At 35.7% G+C, this 13,797-nt stretch overlaps 1 protein-coding gene across 2 annotated transcripts in view; it reads right to left on the bottom strand.

The window, feature by feature from the left end:
• The window catches only part of MDGA2 (MAM domain containing glycosylphosphatidylinositol anchor 2), a 773,979-nt gene that overhangs the window by 722,857 nt on the left and 37,325 nt on the right, over positions 1-13,797 (bottom strand). The window lies entirely within an intron of this gene.

Here is a 13,797-nt window from a genome sequence, read left to right as displayed (position 1 = left end):
AAACTACACATCAAATGAAGGGTAGAAGTAACCATGAGTCAGGACTGTGTATTCACTCAGAATGCATATGAGGAGGCGGATAAAGAACACAGTAAAACACCATTCTAGCTTTCAGTTGGCAAAGATGGAATCTCAGAATGACAGAGCCAGAAAGGCTCTCGAGAGACCACATAGCACAACTCACAGATGAGTGGGTACTTCCCTGTACTCACAGGTCAAGCATAAGGAGCTACATTGCCCTTTTCAAGCCTGGTACTGACATTTAAAAAGGCTGTCAATTTTATGTTTTGTTTCCTTTGACAAATTCAGTCATCTGATTGGACACTTTTCTCCACAAAAGTCAATATTTGAACAGGTTTTCGACACCGCTTCTAAATGTGATCACAATTTAACTTATTACTTTGTTAGCTACAGCTGCTCCACTCTCAACAGTGGAGCATGATTGACCCACAAGATTGATCTGTTGCTCTTCTCATCATAGTGCATACATAGCCATCTACTTGATTCTGCTGGCTCAAACCATCCTTCATATCTCACCTCCAAAAAAGGCTCCAATGAGTGGTTCACAGTAAGCCCCAGACTGCATGCACAAACAATGTGTGGCTTACTGCTCATATTTGAGATCTAGAGTTAAATACTGGAGAATAGAATGAATTTAGATCTAGCAGTGCATATATCAAGAATACCAAGGCATCAAATAGATGCCAACTTTAGAAATGAATGAATCATCAAGCTAAATATCAATATAATGGCTTAACAAGTTATTAATCATTATTTCTGATTCAAAAGATAAATATTAAAATGAGTGTTTGTATTAGAACAATAACTAGCAGTCAAGATACTATGACCTATTCAAGAACACGGAGAACAAAATGATATACATACAGGTTTCCCCCGCTATCTGAAAGTAGAGAATTCCCATGAAATCTTTTGTAAGCAAAAAAAGCAACTACTATTAATTTATATAGAAAATTTTTGAGCGTTCCCAGACCCAAAATTCAGCACAAGCACAATGTCTTTATTGCATTCACCACCATCAAAACACTTAATTACGTCCAGTTTGATGCTAAGCATAACAAACACCCTTACAAGCTCTCTTAGGCCTTTCTGATACTTGAGGACACATCTAGCAAACAGATGCACAAAATAAATTGAGATAAAGCACAGATGCTTACAGACCCAGTCAAAGCTATGGCGGATTCATGCAGAGATACTGAGTGTAGCCACTGAAGTAGGAGCTTGGTGGTGCAACTTTCACTGCTCAGGTGCCCATGGCCTCTATAAAGCTTGAGGCAAAACAAATACCCAACACTATTTTCCCTTTTTGCAAAAATCTCCTTCTGATTTCTTTTGGTTAACAAACACAGGTATGATGTAAGCCTCCCATAAAAGCAATGTGGTATAACTCAAATTTTTGAAAAGTGGGAGATACTTAAATAGTGAACAGTACAGTAATGTTGTTAATATATATAAAGGTACCATAAGAAAACTTTATTTCAGGCAAGTCTTTGGAAATGCAAATTAAATTATTCTATGAAGTTGAAGCTTCTAAATTTAAAAGATACATTTAGTTCTTATTTTCCCAACATATATTAAATCAACATACTATATATATTTCTTTCCCAAAAGAAATAGAAAGCATTACTGAGTCTACATGAGTAATCAAACTTTTTTTTAAAATCTCTTCAATTTGACTTCTACATTTTTAAATCATAAAGATCCAATTACATGTAAGTACAATTCATTCTATCATAGATATATTTTATATGCTTATGCACGCTTTTCTTCCTTTAAATAATGGGAGGGCAGAATAGCTTAATTGCTTCCTGGCTAATTGTGCCATAAACTTTGTCTCAACAATTTTGTGTATTCTTATTTCTAAATGATAAGTTTAGCATACACACTTTGACTCTTCGAAGTGTTAAAAAAAATCTTATAAAGAATTAAGAATCTGGTTGCCATGTTATGGCTTGCATGCAGTATAAAGTTTTGAGGAGAGAATAAAACAAAGGCAGTGGCTCTCCTTCTTTGGGAACATCAAATGCGAACTTGCCCTGACAGTACATGCCTATACGTTTGTGTTCACTCTGACTGAGTCAAGCTGGCTAAGGCAAATCGTCATTCCGATTAAGACGATGTAAAGGAAATGCAGGCAAAATTGCCCATTATTTATCACCTGAAGTCCAGTTACAACAATAATCACTGAGTATCCCAAATGCTATAAATTAGGTTAATTCATTTACCACTAGCATACTTAAATGCAATGAATATTTGAAGATTACTTAATGGAGCACGTCCTGTGAAATTCCGGTCACCCTCTTACCACTTGACAAATTGAATGATTTTTTTTGTCTGAATATATACATCTGGCATTTTTGACCACTCTCATCAACTCTCTACTTTCCTACCATTTATATATTATTAGAACTTTATTTTCCTTTTTTTCACAGTCCTTAACCCCTTCACAGATCCCTAAACTCTTCATTAAAGATCTAGTTCTTAAAACTTATTCTCCCTTTTCCTTTCATCTTGCTTTTCTCAGTACTCAGACACCCATAGGAGCCCACCCCTTACTAATCACAAATACTTGCCTCTTTTCATGTACTTTTCTTGACCATGTACCCTTAGCAAACAGCATCTATTTGTATGTAGAATACATTAAAGCACGGACATCAGGCTTGGCTATGTGACTTGCATTGGTGGGCCAATAAAACATGAGCACAAGAATAACAGGTCCCAAATAGGGGCTGCTCCTTCTGCTTTGTTCCCAAAGTGAAGATAACACAGGGCAGAGTCACATCTGAACCACTGTCAACATCTATTATGAGACATAAGCTAGTATTATTGTAAGCCACTGAAATTCTGGGATTATTTGCTACCACAGCATAACCTAGAAAAAAAAATGGTACATTTTTTTCATAGATTAATAATGATAACTAAATGAGATCATGATTAGCACAGTACAGGTGATAGGAACTCGTCAATATGTGTGAGCTACTGTCTAGTCAGCATCATTCCACAGGTATTAGTTTCATTTTCTCACATTCTTCAAAGAACAGAATTATCTGTTTTCTAAGTTGTACTTCCTAATATGCCTAGAATAGTGATAGGTACCTAATAAATATGTATGAAATAAAGCCAAAGGAAGAGGTAACCTGAAGAGAGCCAGAATAGGAAAAAGAACAAGATTTGGAGGGAGGCAGTAAGAAAAAATATTATCACTTTTTACTCAGTAAGTATTTATTGAACACTATGAGTCAGACGCAGCGATAAGCATTAAGGAGATAACTGTGAATGAGGTAATTCTACCTTTATTAAAATAGGGAAGTAATAAAAAGTAAGCAGCAATTATATGTGTCCATCCATGTGGAAAAGCACAGCAACTTAGAAACATATAGAAGGAGTCAAGGAAGCTTTCTTCAGGTTGTGGCCTCAAAAATATGAGAAGTAGGTATATAAAGGAGAGAAAATGTGGACATGGGAAGAATGTTTCAGGCAAACAGCTGATGATTATTTCCTAGGAAAAACAAATAAAGCTATCTGTTGTCACTGAAAGGGGAGGAGGAAGTAAAACTGATCTTTAGGAAGTTAGATAAAGTCTGTTGTCCCATTTCAGAGAAGTAAGGAAACTGACAAGAGATCGAGAACGTTTTCTGGGCACTGTTGCTGGCTTATTGGAAAGCATGAAAGTAGAGGGGTGTCGATCTTCAGAGCAGGGCGATTTTCTCCGTTGGCACTCAGACTAGTTAAAGTTACAGGGAAGCAGGCAGGTGGCTTGAGCCAGAGTAGCTTCTGATGCCAGATGGTTGCACTAAAGCCAACAGTTATGGATACTGTCATGGATGTGGCTGCTGCTGTGGACTATGACATCTAAGTCAGGAAAATAAAAGGAGGTGATGGGCGCTTCTACTAATAAATATGGCAAAGGCAGAGGTTTCAAGAGACTGGAGGTTTCAGTGATGCTAAAGCACGGATTTTTTCTTATTTAAGTTCCATCAAATATCTGATGGCCTTGCTGCCTACCAGTGTCACAGGATACATTAAACACTTCTCTCTGTAAATCACTGAACATGAGCATGACTTAAGTAATCTAAGAGTCTATTATTAATTTATTTTCAAGCGCTTCCCTTAATTTCAAATGCTTTCACATTCATTGAAAACATGGCATTGGACAGCCATTAAAATGTTGTGAGTAATGTAAAACCAGTAATATCTTCATTTTACAACTGGAAAAAATTGAGATTTGGATAAATTTTGAAACTTGCCTAAGGTCCCAAGGTGTGTTTTCTGATGAATTATAATAGAACCCAGCTTATTATTCTTTTGATATGTGTCTCTTAAGCAATCTAAGCAGAAAACTTAGAAATAAAAGTAGATTGTCCTATGGCAAAGCCCTAGTATATACTGAAATTACCCATCATCTCAAACAAGTTCATTTGCTTGATTTCCAAACCATAGGCCAATAGTAAATTTCTTTTGGTCATTCAAGAGAGAAATGTGTTTAGTCACATTCTATCTTCAGGAAGTTATTAATCTAAGTTAGCCTTAACATCCTCCTTTTTGATGCATTGATTTTGCTTTAATGTCTATCATTATGATATAAATATTGTTTTAATTTAATCACTGTACACTTTAAAGGATGGATCTACAACCTAGTAAGGTTGGAGGTCCTTGCTCCTTTTGTCTGGGAAATCTTTTTATTTATCCTTGAGAAAAAAAAAAATCTATCCATTGCATCATTATAAGGATATAAATAGAACAAGGGGTTGGCTCCAGAACTTGAAAGTAAATGAATATTCTTATACAAAATCAGTTGAAAAAGCTCCAGGCTATGAAATAGATGGTAAACAATTTTGTAATATGTTTCTAATTTTAAATTAAAATTGAGATCATACTGTACTAGTGGAAGTCACAATCAATTTAGTTCTTTGACCTCAAACTGGGAAATATACACTTCTGCTTATCTTATTTATACCAAATAAATGCTTTTCAGATAAAACAGACTGTACCACATAGAAATTAGGGGGCCTATATGGCAGGCACAATATGAAACTCTTTTTGAATATAGGATAAATTGATTTTGTGCAGATTGATTTTCCATTTGCCCATAGAGACATTTCTACTAGAATCACAATTAAATGGAATCCTTATTTATACCTGGTTCAACCACTGCATTGACATATGAAAACATGTGAAACAAATCACTCAAACTCCCATTTTTCAGGCTTCCTTATCTATGGAGTGAGCATAATTTGCTTTCTCTGACCAACTCATAAGTCCTAAAAATTAAATAATTTGCCCAATATTTTGTTGCTAGTGACAGCTAAAACCTTTAAGCCATGTCTCCTGAAACCTATGGCTTCTTTCTCAACAACAATATAGGTTACAGTGTAGCAGGTTCTACGATCAGTTTTTCTTTATCTTGGAACGATTTATTTTAGAGCACAAGAGTAGTTTCTATTAAAATTTGGTCAAATTTCTTATATTCTTATATAAGCAGCAATAGTAGAGACAAAGAGCATAGATAATCCTAAACAATGTATAAATTAAAAAAAATAATAATTTCGCTTAACTTCAAAGTGCAAATTCTTTGCTGCACTAAAAGATTTATATAACAATGTTTTATTTAGTCTCCTACTAAAACATATATTAACTTGATCTCCTATTAAAACTTATATTAGATTGTACCTCCTAATTATATACCAATGCCAATATTCATAATATCCTCTTGAGAAATGTTACACAAAATTTATATTGTATTTTCAGGTCTTAAATAGGGTAACTATTATTTTCAATTATCAAAATTATTCAATTACTTTAGGATATTAAATAAAAATTATAATTGAAAAGAGACATATATGTGTTAATACTTAATATTCTAGATTGTGTCCCTTCCTCTTCGGTTTCGATACCTTAAAATTATCCTTCATCACTTATGATCTGGATTACCGAAATGTCTGCTTCCCTATCTCTAACCTTACCACTCTCCAATCTTTATTCCACATGCTATCTATCAGGTTATCTAACATTCACATTAGACTGTTATTTTTTCTGCTTTATAGTTTTCGCTAGTGCCTCACAGTTTTCCAAATAAAGGAAAAATCCCCAACCTCAACCTCTAAGTCCCTAAGATGCAACTTCTGTCCTTTCTTTAACCCCAGGCCCATCTGCTATCCTTATGGTGCAAATTATAGGAACCCAGAACCAGAGCTGGAGTTTCAAATCTTTGTAAATTCCAATACACTGTTCCCTAACCCTAGAATCCTTTCCTCCCCTCACCAGTACAGCTGAGCTCACTCACACTTAAAGCTTTGCTCAGGTATTACTGTACCCCTCAGTCTGATGAGATGCTCTCCTGTGTGTTCTCACTGCATCCTCTGAATAGCCACATTCTATCAGTCTTTAATCTATGCTTAAATCCATTTTCTGCATGGCACCTAGGGTACGAAAATAATCCAGACTTGCCCTCTGAGTTTTGGGCCCTACTTGAGCTTGCCTAGCCCAAGTCTTCAGCCTTATTTACCTGGCAACATTCTTCTTCCTGCCACTTTGTCACCTGCCATAGTTTAGAGGTGAAGGAAGAAAATCTGAACTCTCTCTCAGCTTCAATATCTTCTCTTCCATCTGTCTCCAGTGTCCTTCTCCCCACTTGTGCTCTTGTTCATCTCCAGGTCTCGTCTACTGTGAACCTTCTTTGGAGAATCATTCCCTTTACCCATTTTTAAGAAAAGTCACTTCTCATTCTCTCTTATAGCATATTTTGCTTTTCATTAAAGCTCTTACCTAAATTTATACTTATGTACTTATTTGCATGACTATTTGTTTAATGTCTGTCTCTACATCCTCCATAAGTTCCATGAGATCTGAGACTGTTCGTTTTGTTCATCACTCTAGACTCTGCCTGGCACAGTGATTCGTAAAGGATGGATCTCAGAAATATTTGTTGAATGAGTTGAAAACCTCTTTTACTAAGCATAACTGTTCTTGAGGAAACACGATTGTATCCGACTTTGTAACGCAATAGAATTTTACAGTGCAGAATTTTACAGTGCAGAATTTTTTGTCCACAGTGGGTTCTCACTAAATATTAGATTGATAAATGGAACGATTTTCAAAGATGAGTAAAAAATCCTAGTATAAAAACTATGCTGGATGTGGTTCCATAGTATAGCAGTTAACAAGTCTGGTTTACATGCAGAAAGTCCTGGGTTCATGTCCCAGTGGAGCCATGGTCCATGGTCTACACCATGCCACCCTGAACAAGCCTAATGTCTGATCTCAGAAGCTAAGCAGGGTCGGGCCTGGTTAGTACTTATGTGGGAGAACACCTAGGAAGACCAGGTGCTGTAGATATAAAATACTAATACTAATACTAATACTAATAATAACAACTATGCTAGACAGCATTAATCTTTCTGTAATTACCTAGACAAACTCAAGAAACTTGTATATCTTTGGATCTACATTTAAAGGAGAAATACGATCATGCTCTGTTGCGCCTCCCAGACCCTGCTTCATGAAGGAAGACTTATTTCCCCAACTTGTGGAAATGTTGCAGAAAGACGACCCTCCCCTGAGTTATCTTTGGAGATTGCTTCAGCCGAAGAAAACCACCATACTTCAGGTCTCACCTCCTTCCAGGAGCATTTTGCACTCAGGTGTCTAAAGGTTCATCCCCTTACCCAAATGTTGAAGGGTCATCCCACTTTCAGAGCTCTCCATGGGATCCACAGACTCCGGGTCATTATTCAACTTCTCCCTCTACCCACTCTTGCTTCCCCTACACTTACTTCTATAGGTGTCAATCCCAAGAGGCATCCCTCACAAATGCCCTGCATGCTAAACTCTATCTCAGAGTCCGCTTCACAGCAAACCAATCTGTGACAAGAAAAACCACTAGCATTCTAAGTGGATACATATGATAGATAAAGAACATGTGGCATACCACTGTTATGGAGATGTATATATTACTATTAATGAATTTTGAAAGCTATTAGAAGGGTACCAGATGGTTCCTCCAATAGCAATATATTAATAGTAATTCTGATTAATTTGAGCTGAGTGGATGTTAACTGATATATCGGTATCATTGTCCAGGTTTCTTTTTTTTAATATTAAACATTATGGTCAGTATTCGCCTGAAGAGAATAAATACATTGTTGAAGGTGGTTTTATGTCAAGGAAGGAAATGATAAATGGTAAATATGCCATATTTGTGCCACACTACAGTGATTACCATTTAACTTTCCAGAAAATGGGAGGTCATACATATAAAAGTATTGGTTCAGACAATTAATGATGTAGGATAAAGATGAAGCTTGTTTCAGAGTAAGAAGGGATGCCTTACACAAAAGGAAGATATAAATGTTTATTGTTAGAATGAAAGCATTAGCCAGCTGACATTGGCAGTTGTTTTTGAGCAAAATTTAACCTTTATAACTTTCATGTTATAAAGTTAGTTAAATAATTAAAATTAGGCAATGCTCTTTTCTAAAGAAATATAAATTTTCCTTCTTTTGCCTGAAAAGAATAGATTTCCTTGAGACTTCTGGGCTTCTCAAACTATTGTGAACACAAATCACCCAAAGGATATCATTAAAATGCAGATTCGAATTCAGGGATCTGTGGTGAATCCACATTTCTAACAAGTAACCCAAGTGATGCTGATGCTGCTGGTCTATAGACTAAACTTTGAGTAGCAGGGCTATAAAAAAAACAACACAGGGATATATGGCTAGGACTTATGAAATGTGATTTAGATATAAGGCAATATTTCTGATATATTGTTCAGTGGACAAAAAGGATATATACCATTTTTTAAAGGGAAAAAAATCACATACACACACACACACACACACACAAAGCATATGTAAAAAACAAAGTCACTTAGCTACTTAAATGCACTTTATAAAATGAGTACACCAAAAGCCTCATCAGCCTTAATGAGTAGTTATGGTGTGCAAATGAAAACCAATTCTGTAATATAAACCTCAAAATGTTATGTTTTTATAAGTATGAATAACGTGGGGCAGGAAATAGTTTCAGTAGGTTATTTTCATACAGCAGAAATTACATTTTCAGGATGAAATTTGGATATGTATATATGTTGTGTGCGTGTGTGTGCACACGCACGCGTGATAGAGTGAAATGCTCAAACTCTCTGACTCCATCTTGTTTGTCTGCTTTGTTCCCAAGGCCTTCTGGTTAATAGCTTCTGCTTAGTCTTGTAGATAGACGTGTGAATCATTAGAGAAATTCTGCTTGTGGCTTGAGTTTTACAAAAATAGCCCCTTACCAAGTAGCGCCTTTCTCAAAGAGAAAGAGAAGTTTGTACAAAAATGATTGTTTATCAAAGATTTGCAGGAACCTCATGACAGAACTCACATCAACTAGAGTCAACAGACTAAGAAAACGGAGGCTTCACAACCTTCCTCAAATCCCTGCTGGCACCCAGATGTCTGCAGTTCTCAATTACCTCTTGCCTATCCTGTTTCCTTCTCCTCTTAACTTAAAAGAATCTTGAATTCTGTACTTAAGCAAATCTTAAGATGGTCTTTTAGGATACTAGTCCACCTTTTTCTTGGCTTGGTGGCTTTCCAAATGTCACTTTCTTTGTCCTAATACCTTGTCACTTGACATAACATCTTCGTGTGTCGAGCAGTAGGAGCTTGAACTTGGTTACATGTGTATATGTATCATACACAGATAAAATTTTATATGTCAAGTTTTATGTGATACAATGACAGGTAATTCAGGCTGATAATTCACAAACTATTGTTTCATGTTTCTTTCTTTAGTAAAAATTTTAAATTTTCTGTGCTTAGAGAATTATCTGTACAACACATAGACTTTTTGGAAGGATGTCTTTACTTTCAGATATCCAAATTTTAAAAACAAAGCCAAACATCAGAACAAGCCACATGCACATGTGCACTGTATAAGTCTGAAAATGAATTATTCTGATAGCGATAAAGTGAATAGAAACATCCAAGCATCTGTGTTCCCTTCATTCCAAGTCAATATAGTTATCCTAATGTCCTAAGTATTAGAAATGATACATATTTCTAAGATTATTTTCTATTTAGATACAATACTTATTGAGGATTTACCATGTTCTAGAAAATGATTAGTTGCTTTATGCCTTTGCTCATCTACTTCTCAAAGCAACCGTGCCAGGTAGGTACTATTATCCCCATTCCACAAATGAAACAGAAATGTTAAGTTCCTGCTTCTAGCAACAGAGCAAGACAGCTCCTATTGTCCCTTGTAAAAACATGTAAAAATCCTTTTAATAGCTCTCAACCAACGATATATAATAGAATCTCCTAGAGAGCTTTTAAAATGCCAATTCTTGGATTTCATCTTTTAGAGATTCTCACTTAAATAGCCTGGTGTTTGGTCTTCCTATACAGAGTGTAAAAGTTCTGTAGGTGATTCTAATGTGTAACTGTTCTTGAGCATCTGAAAACCTCTGGGCCGCCCCGCCCCCCAATCAAAGCAAATAATCTAATTTCTCATTTCACAGAAAAAGTAGAAGCCATCAAACAAGTACTTCCTGAACTTGTCACCACTATAACCTAGATACTTAGCTCTATCCATATCCTCTCTTTCCCCTTGATTTACACCAAAGATTATTCATTCTTTTTTTTCTATTTTCCTCTTTCTCTTTCTCTCTTCCACTCTTTCACCCTCTCCCTCTCTCCCTCCCTCCCACTCACATCATCTAGTGCTAATTCTTTCAACTTGAGTACTTCCAGACACCAGCTTCTCCCCTCCACCCCCACCTCCAACTCCTTTCCTGGAACATTTGTGAATATATTACCATCTATTTATTTCCTAATTTTGACCTATCCCTCCCTGTCAACTCATTCCCATTAATATTCTTAAATGTTCAAGTTTCTTCTATCTTTTAAAACAAAATCAAAAGACCTTCTCTTTGTCACCACATAAGCCTTTTAGCTTATTCTGTCTATACTCATCACAGCCAAACTTCTTCACCAAGGTATCCGATCATGTCTGAGTCTGATTTCTACCCTAACACTCAATAAAATTTACTCTCATCAAAACCATAAGTGTCACTTTTCATCTAATACCTTACATCTCTTACTAGCATTTGAGCCTTAAGCTTTTTTATTTTTTCAATTGATTTCTTTCCTTCTCTGCAACACTGAAGTTTTCTGGTTTTCTTGGTATAATTCATAAGGTCCTTTTCAGTCACTTTCCAGGCTTCTTGTCTCATATATTGATGTTCCTCAGGTTCTGTTCAGGACTTTGTACTTCTTTCATTCTAGATATTACATGGACACAAATCCCACAGGAACACCATTATGAGAAGTAAATCACAAATCTTGATGCTAAAGGTGAGCAGAATTTTGCCGCTCACAAATATGTCTCAGGCATAAGGACTATCTTGAGCTGGTTATTTTGAAGAAACTGCAGACAGAGGAAAAGCTCTGAAAACCTAGCAAAAGTTGCCCTTTTGTAAGAGACTTTTATGTTTAAAGGAGAAATCTCCATTTGTAAGAGTGTCTACTTCTCTGTACCAGGAAGAGAAAGAGGACCCTAAATTTCTAGAAACTCTTATCAATAGAGAAAGTAATGACTTAAGGCTGCATAACAACCTTATATTTGTTTGCTGTGCTTTTTGTGGTTATTTGCCACCCCCAACATCTTTCGACTTTAACTGAAGATGGTATTTAAGGTGATGGCTTCAGACATTTTGGGGAGCTACTCAGTTTTCCTGAGCATTTCCCATTATACAAAAGGTATACATATGATTAAAATTCTATTTTTTCCCTCTTGTTAATCTGTCTTTTTATTGCAGGGGAGTCTCAGCCAAGAATCTAGAAGGGTAGAGGGGAAATAATTTTACTACTACACAATGCCCTGTTTTAATCTCTGAACTGTGAATTTGTATATCCTATTGTACACAAGATATTTCCAAGCTATCCAAATTTAGTATGTAAAAAAAAAAATGAAATCATAACCTTCTTCACAAACTTATCATCCATTTTCCTCTCTGGCAACGAAGGGTGCCATGATTTAGCTCCATACCAGAAATATAATTGCACTCCTGAAGGCTCTCTGCCCCTATAAATACATCAAAGCAATCATTAAATCTTCTTAATACTCAAGTAAATCCTCTTGACATCATCCTCACTCACACTCCACTAGTCTGGCTACCATTACCTAGTACCAGGCTACTCTAAACTATTGCCTCTGTTTCTAATTTTGTTCCCTCTACTCCAATCTACACATGGCAGTCATGAAAATCCTCATAAAAGGCAAAATGAATACCATTGGTTTCTTTAATGAAACCCTCCAATGGCTCCATATTTCTCTCAGAATAAAGGTCAAACTTACTGACTTAGCTTAAAAGGTCTGCGATGTACTGATCACTCCTTCCTAGTCTCATTTCATGTAATTTTCTTTTTCACATTCAAAGAAATATCCATAATAAACTTCTTAAAGTTCTCTGAATTTGTCATGCTTTTTCTGCCTTCTACAGCTTAACAGTGTTTCTTTTCTCTGTCTAGAATGCTCTTCTCTTTCCTCCCTTCCCCAGACTCTGGACAACACGACTTTCATCTTTCAAGTAACAGTTTAACAGCAATTGCTCATACTTTGGACTCAGCCCCTATTTGAATCAGGAATCTATCAATTTCTTACAGTGTGACCCTAAGACAGTTAAACCTCATATTCACCTCATATTTAAAACAAGGATAATGGAAATATTCATCTCATCGAACTATGTAAACATTAAATGAAATCATACTAGTAAAGTATTGGCACACTGCCTAGCACATATTAATCATCAATAGTATTATTCACATGTTCCTAGAAACCTTAACACCAGAAATGTTTTTGGTCAGTATCCTTAGTGCTCTCGCCATGCTCTCTATTGCTCGTCATTGTCCTTATTACATGGAATGACTAAATCTTTTATCTTTTTCTGTATCTTTCACTATATGGAAGCTCAATGCAGGTCAGGACCATGTTTATTTTACTTAATATTGAATTCCTGACATCTGGCACAGGGATGAGCCCATAAATAGCACCAGTTCAATATAAAGTAGGGACTTCAGAATTAAAAAGAAACCTTTCCAACTGCATGGTTGTGTACTTTTCAAAACACCATGCTGCTTCCTGAAAGAATGCTAACCATACATATGAGTGTAAATTAAACCATGCAGGAATAATCTTTAACATTAAATTTTAATTTTAATTTACGATGCTAGTTAATGTTGTGCACATTTTAGTAAATGTAAAGGAGAAGTAATTCCATAGATATATCTTTGACAAAATACGAAATAGGCATATAAAAAGAAATATCAAAATTTTGGTTTGGAGAATTTTGAAATATTGGTGTCATGTCAATAATTTTGACAGCGAACTATACGGCACACTTTGCTTGTTTTACAAATGCTTTGTGAAAAGCGTAGAAATCTACTGATCCTGCTATAAAGACACTACAAATTTTAATTTGCCATGCACCTTATATATGTAAGGCAGATCCTTTTACTTACATCTATTTCTCAACCAAATCACCTTCAACAGTGCATCCTGAAGGTTAGCAAAAGATCCTTGAGCTCCTGTAACCTGAGGCTTAATGCCAACTATATTAACTTGGTAAAACTTGTTTAGAGGAGAAACTGTGTATCTTGAAATACTATAAAGGTGAAAGTTTTGAAAAACAGATTTTTTGTCCTTTTCTAGGATGAAGTAGAGAACAATCTGTGCCTAACCAGTCAATGGATCCTATAAAAAAGAAAATAAGCTACATGTCTTTTGGAATGT

This window comes from Rousettus aegyptiacus, unplaced genomic scaffold (assembly GCF_014176215.1).
Source record: "Rousettus aegyptiacus isolate mRouAeg1 unplaced genomic scaffold, mRouAeg1.p scaffold_m13_p_3, whole genome shotgun sequence".
NCBI lineage: Eukaryota > Metazoa > Chordata > Mammalia > Chiroptera > Pteropodidae > Rousettus > Rousettus aegyptiacus.
The sequence above is the reverse complement of the archived record's forward strand: the minus strand, read 5'-3'. Positions and strand labels throughout refer to the sequence as shown.